Below are 23,111 nucleotides of genomic sequence, written 5' to 3'. Positions count from 1 at the left end.
CGATTTTTTGTTTTCTTTATTCAATTTTCTTTATGGTGCAGGAAGGGATATTTGTTTTAAACTGTTGTTTGTAACATATGTAAAATGTTCCTTAAATTTGTCTCCAGTAGTATTTGGATCTATATTAGACATGCACTACACGAATATTTTTCTTCTGTAGTACAGAAATTGTTTCAATATTAGAAGCATTATTCGCAAGAGAAGCCCGTAAAATATAATTCTGTGAAAATAACTAAAATTGATTAAGCAAACTGTGCTGATGTCTATAAAATGGGATATTTTTAATTTCTAATTTCGAAACTAACTGGTTCCATGAATTACAAATATAGGGGGCTTATTGTAAATTTACATCTAAGGTTGACACAAGAAAATTATAATAATTAAGTTAGAGGTACAATATCCGGCGATAAATATTGCACATCGACCTTTGGAAAGAGACGATCGGCTAATTTTCCTTCGTAGAGCGTTATCTTTGTCGCACGACTGACAAAACGTCACATAGGTAGTGTGGGACAGAGATAATGCTTTACGAAACCGAAATTTGCCGATTGTCTCTTTCCATAAGTCGATGTGCAATATTTATCGCCGGGTACTGTACCACGGCGTGCTGACAAATACGTACTATTGATGACCCTGTCCAAAAGGCTCGGCAAAATGCAGAGCATGTAAGCAATTCCCGTAATAAATTGCAACAACTCCCCACGTCTGTTTAATAAATGCCGATAATCATGTTTGTAGCCTCCATAACTTGTGCCTTTATATCATCTGTGGCATATTTATCGATTCGTTGTCATAACAATAAACTTTGCGATTCGAGCGATTAAAATCGATATTTATTGACGTTTGAAAAATCGCGATCGATATCTTACAACTGTTTGATTTATCTGAATCGTTTATGCCTATTGAATAGGTTTAGGCATTGTTAACAAAAATCTGTTTATACCTAAAATGGTCATTTCTTTAAACATAGTATATAATTTTTAATTTCGATCAGCATTGCTCTTAAAACGTTAAAAAAAACTGGTAACTATACTGTAAACCTATTTATATCGATTTTGAAAAAGAAAACGTAATAACCCATTTTAATACAGATTTAATTTTTAAATGGCATATATTTTTAATATTATTTTAGTTAGAAAGTTTTTCGTATTTTGTAAGTTAAAAGTTGGAGTGTTCCTTTTTGACTGGTTTTGATATCATTAAATAGATAACGTTTTTAATATTAAAGTGGTTTTCCGTCAATTTCTGTTTTAGTTTAATTCAGCATAATGTCTAAATTTGATAAGTTGATTTTATTACAAGAAATAAAATAAAAATTGAAAATTCTTGATATTTTTTATTGTACATTGGAATGAGTGCCAGAAAGATTAGCCCAAAATTTGAAGTTTTCATTCGAAACAAATTTGGTTACTTCTCGATCGGGTCGCCTTGTTATAGATAGATTCATTTCCGTTTTTAAAACTGTAGAGCAAGATTTATACATTAGTATTTTATATATAGAACTATCAACGGCCAGTGCACCTGTAACACTCCGCAAAGGATATCGTGTTCTACACAATAAGACAAGACTACACACCACACCAAAAGACCTGTTTTAGGGGGTGGCCTCTCGCCCTCTAATTGCGAATAGCATGGGTGAACAAGGCGGAACCCTCGCTGTCGTCCCAAGCCGCAAACACAACAACAACACTACTCACATCTACTAGGGTGAAGCTGTTGCTCCATGCGAAGGTATTCCTGCATCTCGAGTCCGACTACCCAGGTATAAATTTTTTGATAAGTTCATGGATTTTTCCGTTCCGTAAACTCAGCACCGACGAAGCTTTAAAAGCCTCTGGGCTAACAGCATTCACTTCAACCGAAACCAAGCAGAACTAACAACTCATTATATGTTTATATTTAAAACTTTATCATACAATGTTCATTCGCTAATTATCTCGAAAGAAAACTTTATGTTTTTCTTTCTGATGTTATTCATGCAATAAAAAGTATTAAATTAAACTTAAACTAGCAACCACCAAACGGTTACCTTATTTGTCAACACATTGTCATTTATTTTAACTATATCACGCATGAGTATTATGGCACTGGGTCATGTCGTCACACATCATGAAGAACAGATGACCGGTAGGCTCTTGTGTTTCTGGACGTAGAAAGTGCACTCACATAGGAGATACACAACCTTGTTAAGTCTTTGATGGCTGCTCGATCTCCAATCAGTCGTAATGAAAATTTTTGGAAGAGTGGCTATATCCAGCTGTGAACACGGAATAAGTAATATCGACATTTAAAAAAAAAACAACACATCTTAATTATTAAGTACATTCATTTTTTACGACCGAATTAATTAAATAATTTTAATAAAAAGTTCGTTGAAAATACTTATGATAATTATAACGATTATAAAAAGATAAAGTTTAATGGCGTATGATAAAATATACGTTTAAGATTAAAAAGGCGACGCGACATAAAAAATCAACAATGCGTCAAATTCGAATGAGCGCCACAAAGAGCGCAGCCCGTCCGCTATAAATAACCTCAAGCTAACTCTTTTACATAATGAAGTGGCCTTTTTTTTAATTCAGCGCCTTTTTATTATGCCATACCACTAAAAAATTGACATTTTTTTTTGATAATTTTTAACTTTCCATTTTAATTAAATTTAACACGGTTTGAAAACGTAGTTTTAAAATTTAATAGAATCAGGCGTTACCTTGCGGAAGTCCACCCTAAGTAAGAAAAGGACCAATATTTAGCCACTTCCGCACATGCAATAGTAGTCGTGCAACAAAATGCACCGCCCGCCGGCCCGCTGATAAATGCGTATGCGGCAAACGATGCAAAAGATTTCACAAGGGGTAGAGATGTAAGTTAGGTAATAGCAATCTTTAAACTCTAAGTTTAGCTTTCATAGGCGCTCTCGAATCTAAAAACTAAACAGCTATTATCTAAACGCTACCTACGCCCTGCACTCCCAAGCCAAATATAAATGCCACTTGAATAGCAAATGAGCTTCTTCCAAATCTCTCTTCTGCGTGTCTTACTTGAAAATTCCATAATTTTTTTTATGGAGGAAGACTACCTAATATGATCGTGCATTAGGGTTTTTCTATAGGCTTTATGTACTGTTCCTTATTTACCAGTTTATAGCGGTAGTCCAGTGGCAATTATTCGTTATTAGATTGTGGAGAGACTGATATTAATTTTAAGCTTATAACGTCTATTTTACTAACTATATATATATATAAAAGCGGGGACGAAAGAAGAAGATAAACAAGATGATGGGTTTTCGAAAGGAAAAGTCTTTGACGTAGAAAGAATAATAGTGTTTTTTACTAGTTCTAAATTACAGAAAGCTTTGAAAGCAAAAAACTTGCACAAGTTATATGCATCGGATATCAACCAATAATAGAGTTTATTGTGATAGCTACTGAATGTATTAACTTGTAAGACTGTAGTACCGGGCCTATGATTAGGCACGTCGGAAACATATTTCATCAAAAAATAAAATCTAATTAATACAAAGGGTAAATTAGTACTGCAAGCGTTTATTTAGCGAAAGATCTTGTAGTTTAGAAACCTGGTTAGCTATCTTGATTGGTTATTTTATGAAGAAAAAAAACTAAATTTATTGAATTATGTTTATGAAATCACTGTGTATCTCTCTGCTATACTATTTATTTTCTGAGTTTTAATATCTGCGCAGGAATAAATTTCCTGCAGAGAAGTGCGTAACCATATCTAAAAGGAAGGGCCACGATTTACGATGACGTCATTAAACACGAACATAGCTATTGTGTTCGATTTTAATGACGTCATCAAGCCATGTATAATCTACAAAAATGGAGGTGGATGAATCGTGACCTTTCCAGATATAGAAACATAGAAATTGCAACATTATTATAAAAAAGATAACTCACGCAAAAAAAGCGTGCCTGTAGCAACCCGACCCAGGGGTCACCGTGACCCTCGCCCACAGGGGGCCGTCGTGTCGGATGACGGGACACTCGATATAGATGATTTTTTTTGTGTTAGTCTCAAAACGCAATGGGACGAGTGTAACATTCTCGAACAGTATCCACAACTTGATAAAAATACGTCTAGAAATACTCGCATAAAGAAACTATTTAATGTATTTTTTATTTATTACTATTTAAAGCAGAGTTACAAGACTTCATAGAAGATTGTTAGCATTGTTATAAAAACTATGGCAATAAATATATAAAGATAAATCTGTGTTTAGATACTTATTATGTAATCTATAATATGAGATATGAAGGCGCATAATCTATTTATTTAAATTTATTTAATTTAAACTCTACCGGACAAATTATTGTAACTATTAATTTTCCTCCCGTGCTTATGATAAGGTCAATAATTATTGCGGTTGACATAATTGCAAATAATTAAAAATGATTATTAGCACTGGTCTCATACAACATGATTATATATATATACATACATATATATATATATATATATATATATATATATATATATATGTACATATATATATACATGTATAAATATATATGTACGTACACACTTATGTGTATATATACATATATTTGTATAGCAATTCGCATTATATATGACCCGCAAGTATTAATACAGAAAATTTTGAACATGTTGGAAGGTTGTTTTGAACTTTACGCCCTGCTGAAATTCGCACTCGCGGCATACGACCATATATTATTACAGTCTACACAAGACAGTCCAAGCCTACTTTCCTTTGATGGGGTCCTTAAGCTGGAGCAGCCGTCGCAGCGATAACAGCTTGGCCGTCTGGTGATATACTAGTAAAGAGCCCTACGGATTCGCTACCTGAAGTGAAGTAAGCTAGGCGCCCTTCGCGTCTTGCCGCAACAAACCTGCGGAAACTGCAAATAACATTTGGATAGCAGTGAAAGTCCTGTCCAAAAAACAGACTATAATATGAATAGTCCGGTCCAAAAAACAGACTATACTGTGAATACGCTAACGTACAAACGCTTAAATAAAGAAATGAATACACAATTTAACATGTTCATGTCACTGGCCGCTTGCGTGATTAAAAAAAAACAATTACGCTCAGATGCCTACAGATAAAAATAACCGAACAATAGAGAAACAAAGACACCAGCATAGACAATGTAGCGGTACTGTGTGCAGTGGTAGCCGACAGTTCAGCGGGTGCTGAATAATGTTACCATACGTCCAGTCGTTTCGCGGATAGTCCGAATTGTCAATTTTTTTATATTCCTTTTAACATCGTCATGATAATTTACATTGGTTATGTATATATTAATATTTGAACTAAATTTCTGATTTAATTTCTTTATACTAAATTCAACTAAACATATTATACTTATATTTTCTCTTACGGTAAGTTATAAATAAGCTTATTTAAAAATAAAACCATTTTACATACTATGTATTCGTTTATTATCACTATGTATTTATTTTTGTATTATATTAATTTTTTTGTCTACTAGTTGTATGTTTACACATGAACACATATACATTGATACATGTTTATTCCCATTAAATGGTTGTTGGAGCAGTAGATGAACAGAGCAGCAGCAGGAAGCATCACGCACCGTTGTTGTGCCGATCTCGGATTGGTCAAAATAACATGATGCCAACTTTACGAACCAATCAGAGGGCCCTAATTTAGTGCTTTCTAATTATTTAACTTAAAACGACTTTTACGTGTACATTATAACGTCTGGATCTCTTTTAATTTGCTTCATACATGTGTCACAAAGTACTTGTAAAACCAAGTTTAAACTCGCAATTATATGGAAAGTACAATGACTTATTATTTCCTTAGAGGACAATACATAGTTCCTATAAAAGTATAAGCTAAAAGATAAAATTTATTTATTTAACATCGGACCTATAAATAAAATTTTATTGATAGTCAAATTATTATTTATTTATCTTTTAATCCCCTACTACTTGAATTCTGTTTCGCAAAGTGTTACAGCTGTGGAAAAAAGCAGAAAGAAACTTCAGGAAGAAACTCTAACAATGGTATATACCGTTGGTTGTACTCGCATATTCGAAATTTGCATTATTTGTGTTATTATACCTTCCTAATGTAAATAAAATTTTTTTATACCTGTCTTAAATTTTCATGATTTAGTAAGGTAATGCTGAATAGCATTATGTCTGCTATATAGCTTTATATACACAAAACAAAACTTTATACAATGTGGTGTATACGGTGGCCATTCAATTGTATTTTACTTTTTCCTTCTTTGTGAAACTTTTTTATGCTTTTCTTTATTTTTTTCTTTGTTTTACTAAATAGTTTTTTTTTCTTTTTTATTAAAACACAATAGGTTAATTTTGTAATAGCAGCTAAATCTTCGTTTTTGAAATCGGCACTCTTTTAAAAAATTACGAATATTTTCCAATCGATCAAATTTTTATTATGTAATGATAATGTAATGTTTTTGTTATGTTTATAAGATGCAAATTAAAGTAACAAATAAAAAGAAAATTAATTTGTTTGTCCTTAAATTTGGATGATATGGTAACACTAGTGTCGACCCTTCATGAGGTATGCCGGTCACTCAGATACCATATCGTTTTATGAGCGGTGAACAATAGCGATTTATAGTATTTTTTTGACGATATCTGTTAAAATTATTGACTCCATGACTCATGTGAACTATTATTATACTGTATTCACCGGACTAAGTTAATAGCGTCTTTTTTATCTAAATCTACATTGTTGCTTCATTGGTACAGGTAAAAACGTATATTGTCTGAGAATAATTTTAAACACGTAATTATTTGTGTAATTATAATAAAATGTTCAAACAGTATAGTACTCGGCGATATATATTGCACATCGGCCTTTGGAAGGAGACAATCGGCTAATTTCGGCTTCGTAAAGCACTATCTCTGTCCCAAACTACCTATGTGACGTTTTGTCAGTCGTTGTATTTCGTGGGCCAGAGATAACTTTTTGCGAAGCCGAAATAAGCCGAGTGCCTCAATGTGCAATATTTTTCGCCGGGTACTGTAAATGATTCAAACTCTTTTTTGCATACATGTACATGGTTTAGTTGAATTTTATATAATATTCCGTTTTTAAACAAAGAATCGTTTGCAGAATTTTTTGTTAATAAAAATTTCCGAACCTTTGAAGTCAGCTGTAATGTCATGGATTCGTTTACCACTCTGATTTGAGGTGGCAGAACGCAGAGAGCGCCTATGTTAAGACCTCTTTTAAACTAGCAAAGATCGAGGTTATCCCAGGGGGCCTCGACGGGGGCCGCCATATACCACTATTTCACCGAATTGAATTTGATGCTCCATGGACTTACAGACTCTAGGGCTTGGGCTGTCACTCGTCGATAATACCTGCTGAACCTCGGCTTAGTCGATTGCTATCAGACTTCAGAAAGCGTTAGCTCTTTTTTTATTAATTCTAATTTGTATTGCTAGTGTTTTTTTTACAATATTTATTTTTCGCTTAAACTAAACGCAGACAGTTTGGAGAGGGCTGCCGCTATTTGATACTGATCTTTCTTCTCTCAGCTGCGAGGCACGACAGCGTTTTATAACTTTTTACAATTTTTCTTACACATTTTTCTCTTATGGGTAAATACAGCTAAAATTTATACATATTAACAATACAATTTGGAAGACTCAATTACATATTAGTTGCTACATTATTTTATTTCAATTTCGCTGCCCAAGCTACAGACCGTTAAATGCCTTGAGATTTAGGACAATGTGGTGCCGGGCCAACTCATCAAAAGATTCTACTGTAAATTTTTTCTTGAGAAGGTCCGGTAAGCTGAACGGAGGTATATTAAGGTTTTCACATAAGGTCACGTGGTTACATCTTTTGGATGCGAATCAGGAGCAGTGTCTGAGTATGTGATCAAAAGTCTGTACTGTGGAGTCATGTGTATGTCGTCACAAGCTTTAGCTCTAGGAGAGAAAGAGGCAAATGACTCCAGCAACGCTTCTATGTAGTATCAGAGAGAGTTGACGTCCCCTGTGATATACCACCATAATTATTTTTAATATTTTAACTTGTAGTATTTATATTTATGTAATATGTGACTATGTGAATTAAAGTCATCAGTTAAAGTACTCATTTATTGCAAGTTTGTTTATAAAATTTATTAATGTATATATTTTTTTGTTTTCAGGTAAATGAGGCGTGTTTTAATGAAAACTTTCGAGGTGATCGTCTGTCGAAAAATAACTTTTTTAAACTAAATTTCTATAGGCAAGTAATCATTTATACGTGCATTAATATGGTAATAAAAACGCAGCGACACGCAAACGCATCTAAAATGCATACGTATTTAACAAACCAGTACGACAGGAAGTCTAAATGATCTCGTGAATTGAAACAGACGTCGCGGATAGATGGCGCTGCGATAGCATTGTGCGCTGGCGCCATTTTGAGGGCGGCTTTTTGTGTTCCCGCCAAATTGAATTACAATGTCCGGTTTTGCGAGGGAATGGCGTTTCAGTTAGTTAAGCAATTATGATATTATTGTGAACTTTGAGCTTGTTGGAGTTGATCAATGCAAATATATAGTGGAAATAATTACCGGTAACTTTAAGCGGTCATTGTTTTAAACGTTTATCTTATATTATTTATATTATCATTTCAACCGTAAGAGGTCCACTGTTGGACAAAACCTCAGATACTTCCAAAAGGACCATTCAAAAAAGGCCTGCTTTCACGTCTTCCCATAACCTTCACAAGGACATCTGTCTACCTAATGGGTGAAAGTCTTTATCCGAGCTTGTCGGTCTGTGGCTCTTTCTCCAGAACTTTAAGTCCCAGCGGCCACCTATCTTTATCTTTCACTATCGATGTATATTACTACTCCCGCCGACGAAATCTTTATATAGAATTAGAAAAGTCCGAGTAAAGTTTATCCGGTCATTTGAGATATGCATCTGGTTTAGGCAGGTCGGTTTTTTCTAACTAAAAAAGCTAAAATCTGAACTGGTGGTGAATCGAAAATTTGAATTTTAAAACTTTATTTTAAAACCAATCGTTTAATAAATTAGAACTAAAGTAGAACAGGATTTCGGAAATTCAGCGCAGTTTCTTTAAATGTTTTTAGGAATTCGAAAAATTCTTTTTTTAATATTTCAGTTTCAATATCATTGTCATCTTGAAAACATGTGATTGTGAAATACATAACATTTAGAAAATAAAACTATTTTTGACAAACCCTATAAATTTGGGTTTAATGTTTTGTAATACAAGCACATTTTTCAATTGTTTCATTATTTGATCACAGTTACCACGAGTGTCCGAACGCGTGTGACAAGCGGCCATTTTAATGAGATATGGCGCCAAACTATTAAATAAAAAACCTCACTTGATTTCGAAAATTTTTTATATAATAACTTCTTTCAAATCTAAATAAAGAAAAGTATATAGAATATGGTTAAGAACTATTTATTAGACCTATCATTATTTATCCGTAAATTCATTTCTTTCTCTTTTTATGTCACTACTCTTTCTGAGTCATGTGCGATCCAAGTCAGTTTGACGTTTTTATTTAATATAAGTATACATGCAATGTACATATGTATGTACGTTTGTATATATGTTTTATACACGTTAACTACCAATTATTTAAACTTCTACTGTTTCCATACTATAGTTGTCTGTACGAGATTGCTTTGTGTATAAAACCGCCTTTTGTCCTTTTTTGTATATTATTATCCAACTAACTGAATGTATCCTATCGTGTACAATAAAAGATATTAAATAAAATAAGTATTATTATACAATATTTATTGCATTCGAATTTGTAAGTCTTAGTCAGATGCATTATTACATAATATATATTTATATATCGGTATTTATTATGTAATAATTTAGATCACGTAAATAATATATTTTAGTAGTTTGACTAACACATGATCGGTAAAATTATAAATAAAAACGCCCACAGAGTTTTTATGAATGAAGAAAGTTCTTTTCAACCATAGTTATAAATTCCAAATTTGGGGTCGCATTTACTAGTGTTCTGACTTTGCATCTGAACCATACTTTTATACAAAGCATTGTGAATATAATACTAGTATGCACGCCTAGGACGTCTATTTACAATATTAATCAACGCGGGAGACTTATATTTTGCAGTGAAGATCCTACCATTGAAATGATAATGATGTTTCCATCATAATGCAGATATTCCCAGATTTTGATTTTTAATTTTAAAACAAAACTCTGCACAGCACACCGCCTTTATTCCAATGCAAACATTCTTACACGTCTTTTCATTTCGTTGACTTATTTTTTTTATTATCAATTTATTTTAATAGCAGTAATGTTCTTTATAGTATAATAAGTAATGATATGGAATGATTCTAATTAAAATGTTTTATTCAATTCGTGTTAATATTGATACTTAATTTAAATAATTCCATATTTAAAGCAAAAGAAGCATCCGAATAGAGAAAAAAATATTTACATGTAATGTAATCTTTTATCTCTATTTCTCTTCATAAAAACAGCAGCGATAGCATGCTTTATGTAGTCTATTAATATAAGTATATCTCACCATTTTACATTCCGCAAGAATTTAAATTCCGAATATACAAAGAACCATCTCTAACGGTCATTGGGACGCTGTCATTCAGTGCGTCAGGCTCGTGACAGCTCCTGACGTCTACACGCGTCAAGCTGACGTCCGTGTCGGAGGACAGAGGGTCGACCTCCTTCGCGAAGTTACGTTAACTACCTTTTGAGGCGAAAACGAGACGTCATTTCAAATTTACACATGCACTTACAGGATGATTGTTTTTTAATTAATATAGGGTATGTACAATCAACAAATCAATTAAAACAGTAATAAAATAGTTTTCCAAATCCGGATCAATAATCGAAAGAATTCATATTTCAGAATGAACGATTTGTACAGTATGATTAGTATTAGTAATGTGTAAAGCTCTGAAGCTTTTTATTCACAAATTAGCTATATATTCACTCCTTTTGCATAATTTAATATTTCTACACACATAAATAATCAACCTTTATACACTGTCATATATATAAATAAATATATATGTTTTCTTTTTTCGTATGGCTCGATATTCGTCTATTAAGGTGCATATGTTTTTGCATTGCTTACCAAGGTTTTAAGAAATCGCTGAATAAAATAGTACACCTAATTGTACTTTTTTATTATAATTATAAAAGTTTTTATTTTATGTTAACAAGTTATTTAATAACTAACTCGTGCAACTACAAGTGTCGACCATGAACCTGTAGACGCGGCGTTTACCTCCCACTAGGTAGACCGACGTAAGTTAGGTTGCGGGCAGCGCAGGATCAGTTATCCTGACGAACTTTGTGGGAGGGGAGGCCTATGCCCAGCTGTGGGCGTCCATCGGCTAATAAGAAGAAGAATAATTGAAGAACTAAATTTTGTTTTAAAGTAACCAAACCGATCATGCAATTAAGCATTGGATAATTTTTAATGAGGTTATGTTTTTTCTATCATACGAAAATCAGACTTAAAAGATAAGCTTTTCTTCGAGCTGCATAGTTAGTAACTCTTTTGTGGCCACCTTTAATTATTAGAAACAATGATAGAATAAGATTTGATATATTCGTTGTTCTAAAATATATCATGAATTTGATTATCTAAATTTACGTTACAAATGTTTGACTAAATATGCAGTCTATTTTTTTGAAATTACACGTACCTTTTTTATATTTATAGTATACTATTTTAATAAGGTCTTTTTAATAAGTTATAATTCAAGCCCTCGAGTAATAAATCTATTTGAAATTAATTACATTTTTGTTTATACAAATAAAATAATTGATATGTCAGTTTGTTATACTAAAATAATTGCTTTTTAAAATTAGTTTATTTTGTTCTCTTTTATAATTTTTTTTATTAGCCATTTTAAAGCTTAGCTGGAACAAACATGCAGACAGACATAACCAATTTAAAAAAAAAATTAATTTTGGTATATTTATCGTATAAATATATGAATATTTATGCTGGTACATACATATCGGCATATGATTGCATGTTATAAAAAGCGGTATTTTAAGATTGAATGATTTGAAGATTGTTTTATAAAAGTTGATTGTAAAAAGGTGTAAAATCTTTAAACCTTTTTGTTGACAAATGAGTTGATGAACAATATTTACAGCTAACAAGCAATACAATCACCATTTTAAAGTTTTCACACCTATATTCAATCATCCTGTATAACCTTTAATGAATGTACCAGTGCTTCTAGTTTTGCATAAGCATACCATGTCTAAAACCGTAGTTGGTATTAGCCAAACGACTACATACAAGTTTGCGCTTATTTACTACATATATATATAAACTTGTCTGTTCGTCAATGCCTCAATGTCGATGGGAAATGACAATAACACGGTAATTACGTATTCAGCACGTGCGTCAAGGGCTTTTTGAAAATGTTGTACGACCATCCCAAAGTATATACGGTATAACAATCTCTATAATAATAAACAAATGAACTATTTTCGCGTACGTTGTAATGGCGAACTGTACTTTGAAATGTGATTTGTACTTTGTGTAGGGCAAAAAGGTTTCGCCTTGCATTCGTAATTACTTTCACATAATATCCCGACTTCTTATAGGGTTGTACCGAATTTAGCGGAAAATAAAAACATCGATTATTTTTTTAATATAAAGTAAAGAAATTCATATGATCTTGAGTCATATTTGCCTTATATGTATCATACTATATATTCTATACACATATATTGTTATGAATAGAAGCGTTGCTGGAGTTTTTCCACTGCTTCTATAAGCGCCAAGATTTCTTCCAGTATAAGAATGCTTTTTTAATGTTGGATAGGCAATAGCAACCGACCAAGTCGAGTTTAGGTCTTTTCGGACGCTCTTAAACTGGAATGTAAAACGCGTATTTAAAGACAGTCCGAGCCGAGGATCTCTCTCCTGAGCACTTGCCCTGTTCACTCCTAGTAATATTGCATGTGATGTAATAGTCTAATTCCCGAAGGATATCTCGAAGCAATTTAAGTAAAAGTTTAGGCTAATCGCCTTCCACGCTCGGTCACGTCAAGCTCGTGGAATTTTTAAATGCCGAAAAGGTAAATAGTGAAAATCTGATTAAAAAAATAATTTTAAACTTGAGATATTTTGTAACCTGAATTCATAGTACGTCATATTATTCACTGAACTAATTAGATTATCTTTATTCGGAACACGAATATGGTTACGCAGTAATATTTATAAATATATCGAGGTTAGTTTCAATTAATGCATATATATGAAGATCATTCAGTACGTGTTCTTGAGTCGGATACTCAAAAAAGCTCAAGTGGGTAGAACCTTTTTTCCCTGGTTAACATTACTCTCTTTTCAGCTGATAGACGCCCATTGCATGGTATACGGCTCCCCCAAAGATATCTCTGCGATGATATACCATAATCGCCAAACTTGACAGGCGGGTTGTCGATCGCAGTGGAAGCTTGTGAGCAGTAACAATCCTATATAATAGGGTAAAATGTTTAAAATTGCATAACAGGAATCGAACCCGTGACCTACTATCGCAAGTCTTAGTTCTCTACCGCTGTGTTACCACTGGTCTTATACATACCATTTCTACTACTTCGGAAAGCGTAAGTTAGGAGAAGCTGTATAAGAAACTCTAGTAATATTTTTATCTTCAATAACTGAGATTTTTCGCTCATATATATAAACTACTTATTTTTAATTAGCTATGAATTGTTTTATATATAGCTTGTCTTATTATCTTTTCGTCCAGATGATCGAAAATTTGTCACGGTCTCCGGACGACGCGATATTTGAATATCCCTGAAGTAATTGTTAAAAACACCCCTCATCTGATCTTGGTGAATGCAACGCTCTTTTGAGTAAATCACATTTTTCTCTTTAAAAGTTTTTAAATGCAGTTTTCGGTGTACTAAAGAAACAATGATATCTAATAAATATCGATGTTTAATTTATCGATAGGTTCTAGTATGCGTATTGTTCCAACCCTAGCGCTTTGTTCGAGACCGCGCTGTCCAGTGTGACACGTATGTGAGCTAATGCCGTCGTATTTATTTCCTGTATCTATTTATTTCTCATTTCAATCAAACCGACACGCAGGTAGGTGACTGCGAGTATTTTAATTTGATTTCAAACACCATGAAATTGGTTTTTGTATAACCAATGAGTTACGTTCGAATTGGGTACGTATTTACTGCTCATAACTATTTCTTTTTATTATAAATATATGGTTTCCTTTTTTTGGTATACCGGTGGCAAATTTCTTGTAGGAGATAAAATTTGGAGGCCTAATCTAGAGAGGTAAACAATATAACGAGACAACCTTTATACGCAATTCCCTAAACTTAGTTACTGGTAAATAGATTCAGACCGTGTGCTTTAAGCGCGAAGTCACCTTAAAACAAAAAAAAAAACCTTCTGTGTCGTAGTTTCCGCATAGATCAGAGTGTGTTTCAAATTAGCGGAAAGAATGATTAAAATACAAAATTCTGTGAAAAATTATAATGTATAAAAGGCCCACGTATGATAGGTGTTGAACGGGAGACTCCAAAAACAGGGTCTTTAAAAAAAAATTCGTCATAGCTTTATGTTGTAGATGTCAAAATGGGGGAGCTTAATTCCTTTCTAGTTTCAACCAAATTGAGCTCTTCTCTACTGTTCTGTTCTTTTCATTATTTTCATGACCTAAAAAAAGTAGTCACCTTAAATGATCTTGATTTGATCATAATATGAATAATTGATAAAATGTACATACAACTTACTGTATTGTGTTACCTCAAAGCGGTGGGATCTGTATATTTCAACAAGAACAGTTTTTATTTATTTATGCTAATTTATCAGAAATACAAAGACGCACGATAATTCAAAAAAATAAAGAATAGGCGGTCTTATTATTTAAGCCAATTTCTTACAGATATATATATATATATATATATATATATATATATATATATATATATATATATAATATGGAAATTGATTTATACGTACTATAATACTTTATTAATAAATACATTACAGTACATAATTTTTGATTAAATAAAATATAATGAATTGATTATACTGGTACGTAGCCATACTTTCGGTACTGAAGTGTTATCTGTCCTATCGAGCCTTATTGGCAACCTCACTGACCTTGTGAACCCACAGCCATGGTGAAGGCTATAGACGGAGTTTCTTTGCGAGATCGAATGAGGAAGAAGAACCAAAAGATCGAATCAGAAATGTGGATATCTGGTGAGGAAGCAAACTCACCGACGTAGCTACGTCGTTGAGTTTAATGCTCATCTGAAGTTGTTGTGGAATGGCACATCGCTCATATAACTGAAGGTATTGGAGTCGAAAGTTTCTCAAGTGGCAACCACAAGCCGGTTAACACGGCGTTTGAAGGATACAGGAAGTCGCTTGATGTAGACACGACTAGACCGGTCATTGTTACGACCTTTAAGGGAGACCTGTGCCTTCCAGTGGGCGTCATTAGTTGACATTAATTTTTTTTGTATTCCTTATTCCATTTGCGATCAGTCCCAGGACTATAAGCGGATTTGTTAAGAGGTTATAGCTTTGGAAGGGGTCTCCTCGGCGGGAGACACTCCTAGTTCACCATCGAGCGTCTAGTCTCTGGATCATGGCGTTTAAGACGTTACCTGTACTGGATGCAAATCAATTTGGAAGCCAAGTCATTTGAGTGTTTGTCTAGCCGATTCTTATAATTAGTAGATGACTGCTGGATCTCCTCCTTAACTGTTTTGATCTCCAGAGCATCGTGGATTTCAGAGTTCGTGAGGAACCATGTAGCGTTTGTTATGGTACGCAATATGCCATTTTGCAGCCTTTGTATAATAGTTATGTTGGAGTTACAAGCGCTTTCCCAGAGTTGGATCCCGTACATCTACATAGTTGACATTAATGAATGAAAAAATAATTATCAATGGCTACAAAATAATCATGGTACGTTTAACGTGGCAGTTAACGTGATGTAGTTAGCCTGCCACTAGGCGGATCGATGGCATAATCAAGATTGTGGAAAGTCATGGGATGCGTGCAGTGCAAGAGTGGTTATTGGCGATCTTTGGGAAAAGCTTGTGTCTAGTATTAAACGTTAATAAATGAAAACGTAGTAATAAAAACCACGTTCTTGTTCGTTTAACAATTGTATACAATTGTGTAGAATAAAACTCTACAACTCTGGTAAAAACAATTAATAGAAAGCAGATAGATGTACCACATTATAAAACCGTAAATCAATTATCAATTGAAGATCTGTGGGAACTTCGCAGCCATTGTTGATTGTAGATTCTACCCAAAATACCGGTCTATACGTCGCGAACGAACAAAAAACGCTTATGAAACGAATCGACAATGGAGTCGGTGCGACGAAAAAGTCATTTCACTTTGCAAACAATATGACCATATTTGAAAACAATCACAGGTTAACCTCTTCACAGAGCACACAATTCGTACATCTTGATAGAAAGTAGACATATGTAATTTATATCTAGAATATCTAGAAAATATCTAGAATAATTCTTAATATAATATATCGCTATTACAACATAAGTTAGATCATTCGCTGCTATTAGCTGTATTATTATCACCATAATTATGTTAATTACGAAGGTAAAGCTTGACATCCCATACCTTTTAAAAGCACTACCAAGCCTATTTCCATATACTGGACATACGCCTACCGAAGAAATTTGGCTTGCGTCCTAGGTTTACCGACAATCTTAATAAGGTCGTCTCTCCGTATTCGACCTACGTCATACCTTTAGTCTCTTACTTAATCTAGTCTATATTTAATCGATCTTAAGTGCCGACAATCCTTAAATGTAAAAATCTTTGTAAACCTATTCATAATTTCCTTGATTTCATTAATAGACAGAAACAAAATGAGGAATAATTTTGCAATCCATTGCTGCATTTGTTGATCAGGAAGCGAATAGCTCCGTTTGAATGATAGGAATGTGTAATACGTAAGCATTGATTCACGTCCTGTGTGATAGAAGCGAAACAGCAACTTTGCATTACGACGGGACCAAGTAAATTTATCAATTTATTATTCGTATGATATTATCAGAGTGATAATATAAAGAGAGAATATAGGCATTAGGTTCATCTTTATTAATTAAAGCAACATTAGTTGAACCGCAAGTTAAATTTGTTAACGCCATTAAGTATAAACGAACCCATGCCTTACCACAAGCAATACCGGACCCAGGAGGCTGCGACAAGTCTGATAGTCTAAGTTTAGAGTGGTAGTAATCATGAGGCCCATCCGTCACAAGTTTAAGCTATCGCAAGTTAACACCATCATAATTTCACCTGTAAAGTCCACTGTTAGACGTAAACCTCATAGATTTCCAATAAAACCTTTTATAACCGGCCTGAATCCCACGTCTTCTGAGAATCTTACCTAAGTTGTCTCTCCACTATGTGGGTGGACTTCCTACCTTGCCCACTACTTCAACTTGCTAATCTCTTCATTAGCCATGGTTCGTTGAAGGGCTATTAGCTTGCAATAAGGTTCCACATGACAGACTACCTTTCATTAATTAAATAATTTAATCTGCAAGTGTAATAGTTTAATTGAAAATAAATATTAATCAAATGTAATATAAAACACTCTGTAACAAACCTACTCTGTGCGAAGTTAGTCCAGGAAATGCCATAAGTGTACAAAAAAAGCGCAGAGCAGGAAGTGGCCGCAGGTGCATGGCGTCCGTGGAGACTCAATGTCTCCGACACCGCATCAAAGAGCACGCTTTAACGATTCAGCCTTTAGGGACAGCCGAATAAATTGCTGTCGTCGATCACATAAATTACGTAACATTTCGATAAACTGAAGAGGTTTTATCGAAACGCCAAAAAACGAACTCGTAACGAATATGAGACATAAGCACTATTAAATTTCTCATTAATTTTTTTTTTTAAATAAATAGACAAGATTTTCATACAATACTGAATGAACTTAACACAAATCCACACACGAACACACATGCACATACACTGAACCATTCCGTTAGGAACAATTAAGAAATTTTTTCGTGTTTTTCTATTTACGATTACCATTGTTTTCTTCGTTTTTGTGTTTTTATAAGTTAAATTACTGTAATTGTTATGTACAATAAATATATATTTATCATCATATGCAAAAATCGCTAAGGCGAAGAAGAGAGCTAAGCTAAGAGCTTTTTTAACTTGTAAATTACAATTCTGTGTTTCCTGAACCTAAAAACCTGTAATGGTTAACTACACCGAACATTATAGAATATGAAAAAATGTCACAGCTAGAGAATTCATCTCTACTTTCAACACTATATTACAAGTGCTTGCGTGATAGAAAAATAATTTATATACAACATAGCAAGAGACAAAAAGTCCAAAAAATATGAAATTCGTCCATTAAATTATCTCAACTCGACTTGTAAATATTTGTGAACTTGCTTGACGGTAAAAACATCCACTAAGACAATTTCCGACATAACAGATTTTTTGGAAATTTAATAGAATTATATTATTAACATATGTAACTAAGATTTTTGTTTATCCTTTTGAACCAATTATTTGCAGTCTTCGAAGTTTAAGAACATAGCCGTCATTTCTAGATTCAAAAAGAAAATTTATTCAGATATCATAAAAATACTAGTACCAAAAATATCTTGTATCTTAAACACTGGTTTTCACTGACATATCTAAACAACAATCTTATATAACAATACCGTTAACAACGATATTTATAAAGATAATAAAACATTGAATTAAATTACCATTTATTGTATTTATTAAAGAAATGCATTTTTATGACGATGCCCATATTCTCAATCTAAACGGTTATAAGCGAATGGTGAACATGAAACGCAATACCTTTGCATCATAATCGAAAGTTTATTGTTATTAGTTATTGGTTAAGCCGATCACTGTGACGGAATTTTTGTTGTATTTAAAATCATAGCGTCCAATGGGATCAAGCCAGCATTCAAAATTTAATGATTGTTGCATTTTGAAAAAAAAAATTACCTATGTGTTCTATCTTATTTATACCGTCTTTCTTATTAGTGATAGTAGTTTACTATTTATTACTATCCGTATCAGCCTTTTAAGATTATTTTAGAATATCCCTAGGCCAATGAAGCTTCTCTGCAAGAAGAGTTGTCAGGATATTTCAGCGCCGTCTGATGCTCGCCTTTGCATTTAACACCACCCAGGAAGCACATACAGGATATTAAAGATTCCTGTAGATGCGAGAAGGCAAGCGTGTCTGATGCTCTAAATAAGGACACAACTATCTAGTTTCCTCTTCTTCTTAAAGTGCCATCTTCTAACAAAGGTCGGCGACCATCAAAACAATCTTAAACTTTGACATCGCGGCTCTATAAATCGAACGGGTGCTCTTTCCAAACATTGGCGTTAGTTCTTCAGCCAGAACATTAGACTTTTACCAACACTTCGCTTTCCGTGAATCTAACCCTGTACGACAAGTTGCCGTAATTCTTATTTTGAGTTTCTCATCATGTGGTTGATTTTTCTTCATGCTACTTAACTTCCATCCATTTCATAGCTTGCATTTGTAGAATCTTTGAGTACTTCGGCTATATTGCAGAGGAGCTCCAAAGTTCTGGAAAACTTTATAGATGTTGGCAATGTAGAAGGTAAAAAAGGCTAGACGACGGTCACGGGACTGAGGAAGTTACAAAAGAGAGCAACACTACTATACTCTATAAAACTTTAAGAAAATAGAAGAGCTTGGAACAAAATGGATTTGGTAAATGGAATTGGGAGATTGACGTCATTACCCACGAACCTCAGTTATAAGGAAATAACTAAGAAAAAAGTTCCGAATAACAACCAAGGAATACAATAATAATCCTCGATTGTAGATCAAGTTTAAACTCAAATCGTGTAGAAAAATTCATACAAAAAGAATTTTTATGATCGAAGTGAAGTCTTAAAATAAAAATATCGTAACAAAACATTTCTTGCGTTTCCATTGTATAACATTTTAAAGTTAAAATACAGACATTATTATTAACCCGTTCCTTAACTTATGGTTAAGGCACATGAATAGGCATTCACCACAAAAAGCATATTGAAAATTAAATGAAAGAGCCAAATGAAAAAAAAAAAGATACAAAACCGCATCTTCCCAAGCAACAATGTTACATTACAATTCCATTTTCGAATGTTCGTAATGAATATAATTTGTCTCTGTAACAAAAAACTATTATTCGAACAATGCGCGCAGGTGAGACATACGTCCGACCACGACGGTAATTACTGCCCGACTGACATTGCCACGTTCATGAATCGTTCTGTTTATTTCGAATTTGGAATGAAGATGGCGGACGACCAATGGGCGCGCAGCTGTTGTTAGCCCGTGCCGGCGTATGCTTAACGGCTTTTTCGAGCGTTAATTTTAAAATTCTTTTAATAGTCCTTTTCAATAGCGACGTTTAAAGTTTTTATAGCTAATAGACATTAAACAGGTGAGGCGGATTATCCTTTTTAGTTTCACGCCAGCTGTTAGCTTTGCGCTGTCAAAATGTACAATAGTTTTTTTTTTGTTATTACATTTATACATTAACTAACTGTTGTGAGTTTTGTTAGGTTAATAACTTTTATCATAGACCTTCAATACTTCAATACTTTCCAAGCTAACTTAGATCTGTAGATAACAGGAGAGTTAATACTAAAAATTTTAGGGAACGCTTTATAACTTGTTGCATTGCTGTATATAAATACATGCTTCGCTTCATTGGTGAGGTAATAGTTGCTTAACTTACTATGGAAAGGGCTAAGCCAAAAGATGAAGTATTCCATAGACGAACGTAATTACCATAGCGGATAGTAAATAGTCGTTGTAGCCATAAGGGTGAGTAATGAAGACCACAGACAAGCAAGCTCAACGAAGGAGGCTTAATCACTAGATGGACAAACGACCTTGATAATGTTAATGTCATCGGATGACCGTGGATGCCTCTTCCAACCAGCTCTGTAGAAAATTATGGGTTAGGCTCACTACCTTCTAGGGCTAAAATGATTGTGAAATAAGGACTTTATTTAGGATCCTAAAGGTTTCGCTGAAAGGTGGAAAGTAAAAGAAGAAAAGCAAAATGCTTTTATAATTAAGAAATTTAGTGCAGGAGACTATTGAATATATCATAGACTTGGCACTAGACTAATGTCTACGTTTTCTGAGAGCTTATGACCGTGTCACGCGTCTCGGAAAATGTTCTAAAATTTGATAATACTTTGATTATGTTAAGAAACACGACGCGATGGAAATACGTGTTGTTAAAGGTGTAGTGAATAGCTCTAAACTGTAGTAGCCCATGTCTGGTGATTCCTTTACGGGGTCTTCGATGAATGGATTCGTGTGAAGGGAAATTGTGATCATTCAACTATGAAGAACAAAGACAAAAAAAAAGAATAGTTTTTTTTCGGAATAACATTATAAGAGTTTAAAACGTCATGATTATAAATTTATAACAGAGACAGTCGACCCATAAAAATAAGTACAAATACACTTGCTATATTCGTACGTACTTCTTAAAGAACCGTAAACAATATTGGAGATTAATAAAATATATACACATCAAAATCATACTTACAAATGTGATGGTTTTATCATATTATTGAATATTAAAGAAAAAAAGAACAATTAAGGTAAAAAAAAATAAAAATTTATCTTTCCGATACCGGGAATCGAACCCGAGCCTCCTGGGTGAGAGCCAGGTATCCTAGCCACTAGACCATATCGGATATTATCATTTGAACTAAATTGGTTGTATATTTGTCAACAAATAAAAATTTTAATTATTTTTAATCAACAATTAATATTATTATTTAAAATAGCTAGAAATGTTAGATATAATCCTAAGAGCAACGTATAGATAGACTTCAGATTTACACATATTTTAAATAAAAAAAATGTTATCATTCATTCATTATGCATTCGTCTAGGATTATTTATAGCTATAACATTTATATTTCATGAAAAGAATGAAAAACAAGCCCCAATTTAAAAGAAATTACTATCAAACTTACCTCCCCCTAAGGGATCCCTCAACTTACTACTGTACACAAACGTAGGTTATATATATATAATCACATTTCTAAATGCTAAAAACAGTCGTTCCCTGATAAGCTAAGGATTTGTTCAATGATTTTATTTTAAGAAACTTATTTAATTTACTTTATAATTTGAAGACATTATACAGAGGAACACTTTTACGCGTAAAAGGATTCTAAATTTTATAAAATCTAGTGAAAGGTTTATACCTTTTTGTCAAACAAATTTGTATCACTTGTTCTAGTTCTATAAACATCGTTATTTTTCTTACATTTACTAACGTCGTTGTATACATATACAATATAAACTTATACAAGTTGTTTCAGTCGACGATCAAGTCTCAGTGCTCTACCGCTGGACTACCTTTGCAAGTTATGAACAACATAAAACACTAAACAATGTGTTTACATTATTCTCGAAATAAATTAAAATCTTAACCAGTAAACATTTTAAAATTATTTAATATATTTTCAACTTAAGATCATACAGGTACCTAATTTCCAACATACAAGCATGCTAACCATGAATCAAAATATAACAGGAAAACTAATAAATAAATGTCATAAAAGTAGACAGATGTCTCTATTGTAAGATCAATGACAAAGCGATGTAAGATAGCGATAAAGATGTAACTTAAGTTATTCGTTACAGCCCTTAGACGTCCACTGAAAGCCATAGGCCTACTCCAAATATCTTTATAGAGGGATATATAATTGCCATGCTTGGCAAGTGGATTGGAGATCCTAGTGTGGTATGGTACGCAGTATGGTACGCAAGAATGCTGCTATCCATGTTTTGTATCCTTTATACCTCTACTATGATTAGAATTTTTCTTAACGAAACTTTTAAAAGCGTCTTAGTTATATTATAGACTGCACGAACTAAGCTTTCATGTTTTGAACAATACAAGATTAGCCTGCAAAAATATTCAAAATAGACTAAACGTCCTGTTCTAAGATACGTCAATTGACAGATAAGTTTAATTGCATGTGTTATCAAACAAAGCAATTGCAAGAAATATACTA

General features: G+C 33.3%; 1 protein-coding gene and 1 non-coding gene across 2 annotated transcripts in view; one reads left to right on the top strand and one right to left on the bottom strand.

The window, feature by feature from the left end:
- Nucleotides 1–23,111, top strand: part of LOC137930620 (uncharacterized) — a 490,177-nt gene that overhangs the window by 80,958 nt on the left and 386,108 nt on the right. The gene's annotated exons all lie outside the window — the stretch shown is intronic.
- TRNAE-CUC (transfer RNA glutamic acid (anticodon CUC)) lies at nucleotides 21,705–21,776 on the bottom strand. The gene has a single exon. It is a non-coding gene; the product is annotated as a tRNA-Glu (tRNA).

The sequence above is a fragment of the Battus philenor genome, unplaced genomic scaffold (assembly GCF_028537555.1).
Source record: "Battus philenor isolate CCGP_79_NKW_IND1 unplaced genomic scaffold, ilBatPhil1.0.hap1 SCAF_6, whole genome shotgun sequence".
Classification (NCBI taxonomy): Eukaryota; Metazoa; Arthropoda; class Insecta; order Lepidoptera; family Papilionidae; genus Battus; species Battus philenor.
This window is presented reverse-complemented; position numbering and strand designations above follow the sequence as displayed.